This window comes from Pteropus vampyrus, unplaced genomic scaffold, assembly GCF_000151845.1.
Source record: "Pteropus vampyrus isolate Shadow unplaced genomic scaffold, Pvam_2.0 Scaffold1, whole genome shotgun sequence".
Classification (NCBI taxonomy): Eukaryota; Metazoa; Chordata; class Mammalia; order Chiroptera; family Pteropodidae; genus Pteropus; species Pteropus vampyrus.
The window spans coordinates 39,138,069-39,142,920 of NW_011888782.1; the positions used below are offsets into that span (position 1 = coordinate 39,138,069).

Genomic DNA, 4,852 nt, shown 5'->3' on the forward strand with positions numbered 1-4,852 from the left:
TTCTATGAATTATAGATCCAGTTAATGAAGCCAAGAAAATTGAAAGCCCCTTAGAAAAGTCCATGTCTTCATCATGGTACTGGAGTTAGAGTGTGCCTCTCTGGTGGTAGTTTAGAAATGGATAAGGGGGAATATCTAATCAAATATCCCTAAGCTAACTCTCTCTTCAGTCAAATGTGGATTTCTCAGCTCTTCTTTTTCTTAGGCTGACTCTCAGTGTTCTGTGTACCATCACAGGGTGAGTTAGAAAATTATTGAAATGATACAGCAAGCCTGCAAAGAGCTACTCTGGCTAAGGAGGAGATATCTGACAGCAAGTTACAGGATAAACATCCTCAGCTTTGGATTAGATGGAGAATGGCTGAGACCTGGATCTGTTTGTCATGCTAAAAGAAAAAAAAACCTAAACTGGATGGTACACAAGGGTCATCATATAAGAAACTTGGAAGTCAACACCACATCTTAACGATAAGTAAAATGTTTAATAGACTGAAAAATCAACAACTCTTCTTAAATCCATAAGAGTAGTGCGGTCATAGGGCAAACTGCTGTCCTCAGAATTGGAGAGACAAGTATATACAGAGGATCACAACTTAACTGAGCAGGAACCCACAAGTGTACACCTGGGTGGGCACCACTGTCAGGGTAGGAAAATGTGAAATGTAATTGACAAATTGCTGCAGTCCCAGTGAGGAGTAAATACTCCAAAGGGACCCAGTCATCGGATGCCCCAGTACTTTTATGAATTAACATATTGCTCTACCAGGTTCTCAGTGAACACTGGAGAAAAAGCTTGTGTTTCTAGGAGGGGAAGGGAAAAAAAGGAACCATTTTGAAAAATGCCAGATCATTAGGTTCTTGTTAATAAGATCTGCCTCAGGGGAAACTGTTTAACCAGAGCCCAACTAGCTGGGGTTTTATTAGAGCCTAACTGACCAGGAGAAGAGAAATACCCAATTCCAGCAAGCTTTAGACTTCCATTTGAGAGGAGAGATATATACCCAACTCCAGACAAATCTAAACATCCTATTCTATCTAAAGACAGGAAAGAGAAGCACTTGTGAAGTTCACAGTTCTGTGGTACAGGCTTAATAAAACACAGATCTAATCATAGGACTATAGAATGCTTCCCTTCCCCCCACAACTTAACACCACATTAATAAAAGCACATTTATAGTAGTTTGTTTTTGTTTTTGTTTTTGTTTTTGTTTTTGTTTTTGTTTTTGTTTTTACCCAGGACATCATGCTCAGGGATCAAGAAAAAATTATAAGGGATACTAAAGGATAAAACACACAGTTCAAAAAGACAGAGCAAGCATCAGAACAAAATTAGACATGTTGTGGGGCCAGGGGGATACTGGAATTTTCAGAAAGTAATTAAAAAAATAAGCTTACTATGCTAAGGGCTCTAAAGGATAAACTAGACAGCAGACAAGAATAGATGGGCAGTGTAAGTAGAGAGATGGAAATTCTAAGAAATAAAAAGAAATGCTAGAGATAAAAAAAAGAAATATACACACTATAACACCCCTTAAGAATGCCTTCAATGGGCTTATTAGAAGATGACGCATAGCTAAGGAAAGAATTAATGAATATGAGAATAGTCAATAAAAATCTCCAAAACTGTAAGCAAAGGGAAACATACTGAATAAAAATCCAGAATATCTACAAAGTATAAGACAGCTACAAAATGTGTAATGTACAAGTGAAGGTACTATCAAGAGAAAGAAAAAGAAAGAGATGAAATATTTGAAACAATAACAACTGAGAATTTTCTCAAACTAATATCAGATACCAAACCATACATCAAGAATATGCAGAAGACATCAAACAGGATAAATGCCAAAACAAACAAACAAACAGCAAACTATACCTAAGCATAACTTCAAACTATAGAAAGTCAAAGATAAAGAAAAAATTCTGAAACAAGCCAGAGGAGAAAAACATCTTATCTATAGAGGAGCAAATTTAAGAATTACATTCAACTCAGAAACTGTGCAAGAAGAGAGGCAGTAAAATATGTAAAATGCTGAAGGGAAAAAAAAGACACCAAACAAGAATTATATACCCTATGAAACTGTCCTGGGAAAAAATGAAAGAAAAAAAAGTTTTTCTCAAACAAAATTTTAGAGAATTTTTCTGCTAGTAGATGTGCCTTGGAAGCAATTCTAAAAGTTCTTTGGAGAAATAAAATAATATAGGTGGAAACTCAGATCTGCATAAAGAAAGGAAGAACAAAAGAGAAAGAGTAAGTGAAATGAAAATAAAAATAAAAATATTTTTCTTATAAATTGATCTAATTATAATAGTTTTTTTTCAAAATAATAATGGCAACAATGTATTTATATATACTTTTATAAGCTTACATATAAGTGAAATGAATGACAATAATAATACAAGGGATGAAAGAGAAAAATTAGAATTATTGTTATGAATTATCCACAATATCTGTGAAGGGATATAATGTTATTTAAAAGTGAATTTGGATTAGTCATAAATGTATACTGCAAACTCTAGGGAAATCGCTAAAAAAGTAAAATAAATATAACTGATATGTTAAGAATTCAGATAAAATGATTCCATGTAAAACTACAAAAGATAGGAAAGGAGTAGAAGACAAAATAAGAAGAAAGAACAAAGGCAGCAAATAAAAAGCAGTAATAAATATGATAAATATCCAACTACGAAAATAATTGCTTAGAATGTTAATGGTCTAAATGCATCAATTAATGACAGAGATTGTCGGAATGGATAAAAAAAAAAAAAACAAGATTCAACAACAAGAAACCTATTTTATTTATTTGTTTGTTTATATTTTTAAATGCCTACAGCACCTGGTATTCCAAGGTGGTCTCCCATCCAAGTACTAACCAGGCCCAACCCTGCTTAGCTTCCGAGATCAGATGAGATCAGGCATGTTCAGGGTGGCACGGATGTAGACTAAGAAAACTATTTTAAATATGAAAACAGAAAGATTAAAGTAAATGGATGAAGAAAAACATACTATCCTAATACTTATTCAAAGAAAACAAGAATAACTATGTTAAATTCAGACAGAGCAACGTCAAAGCAAGGAAAGTTAGCAGAGATAAAGAGAGAAGGGCATTACATAAAGATAATTCAATTGTCCAAGAACGTACAACAGCACTTAATGTATATGTACCTAATAACAGAGTGTAAAAATATGTGAGACAAAAACTGGTAGGACTGCCAGGAGAAATAGATGAATCCAGGCCAAACTTGAAGATTTCAAAACTTCTCTAACAGAAATGGCCAGATCCACTCTTAAATATCAGAAAGAATGTAGTTGAACTTAATAGCATCATCAATCAACTAGATATAATGGACCACTAAAAACTACTTTATCCAGCAACCACAGAATATACATTCCTTCTCAAGCTCACATGGAACATTCACCAAGATAGACCATCTTCTGGGTCATAAAACATACATTAACAAATTTAAAAGAACAGAAACCATGTAATGTCTGTTCTCAGACTATAGTGGAATTAAACTAGAAATTGATAATAGAAAAATATAATATCTAGAAAAACAAAAATACTTGGAGATTAAACAACCCAATTCTAAATAACAGATGAGCTGAAATGGAAATATCAAGGGAAATTTAAAAATATTTCAACTAGATAAAAGTTAAAACAAAACTTATTCAAAATATGTGGATGCAGCAAAAACAGTGCTTAAAGAAAAATTTGTAGCATTGATTGCATGTATTGGAAAAGAAGAAAGATCTATAATCAATTATCTAATCTTCCACCTTAGCCAAATAGATAAAGAAAAACTAATTAAATCCAAAGGAAGAAGAAAAAGAGAAATAATAAAAATTAGAGCAGAAATCAATAATATTCAAAACAGAAAGCTAATAGAGAAAATCCAAACCCATAAACTATCACTTGAAAAGATATATGAAATCAATAAACCTATTTCTAGCCTAATAAAAAAAAAGACGGGACTCAAATTACTAATATCAAAAATGAAAGGAGATATAACTATAGTTCACATAGATATTAAAAAGATAAAAAAGATTTATGAACAAATTTTATGCTCACATATTTGATAACTTAGATGGAATGGACCAATTCCTTGAAAGATACAATCTGCCAAAACTCACAAAGGTAGAAATAGACGATCTGAATAAGCCTATCTTTACTAAAGAAGTTGAATACATTCTTAATAACCTGTTAAACAGAAAGCACCAGATCCAGATGGGTTCACTGGTGAATTCTACCAAACAATTGAGGAAGAAATTATGCCAATTCCCTGCAGTCTCCTTCCGAGTAATGAAGCAGAGGGAATACTTCCTAACACATTCATTGTGGCTAACATTACTTTAATACTCAAATCAGATAAAGACATTAGGATAAAAGTGTAGACCAATATCTCTCATAAACATGGTTGCAAAAATCCTCAACAAAATATTAGCAAATGGAATTCAGCAATGTATAAAAATAATTATATACCATGAGCAGGTAGGATTTATCTTTTTTCCCCTATAGATTCAACACAATACCAATCATAATTTTAACATATTATTTTCTTGATATTGCCAAACTTATTCTAAAGTTTATATAGAGAGACAAAAGACCCAGAATAGCCAACACAATATTGAAAGAGAACAAAGCCGGAGGACTGACACTAATTGATTTCAAGACTTACCAAAAGTTGTAGTAATCAAGACAGTGTGGTACTGATGAAAAAATAGAAACACATAAATGTAATCAACTAATATTGTACAGAAGAGCAAAGAGAATATAATGGAACAAAGAACATCTCTTGAACAACTGGATACCCATGTGCAAAATAAATCTAGATACAGACCTAAAAATGGATGATA

At 32.5% G+C, this 4,852-nt stretch overlaps 1 non-coding gene across 1 annotated transcript; it reads right to left on the reverse strand.

Moving 5' to 3' along the window:
• Positions 1 to 2,822: 2,822 nt before the first annotated feature.
• LOC111736350 lies at positions 2,823 to 2,941 on the reverse strand. Its single transcript, XR_002779168.1, has one exon. It is a non-coding gene; the product is annotated as a 5S ribosomal RNA (ribosomal RNA).
• Between the last annotated feature and the right edge of the window lie 1,911 nt (positions 2,942 to 4,852).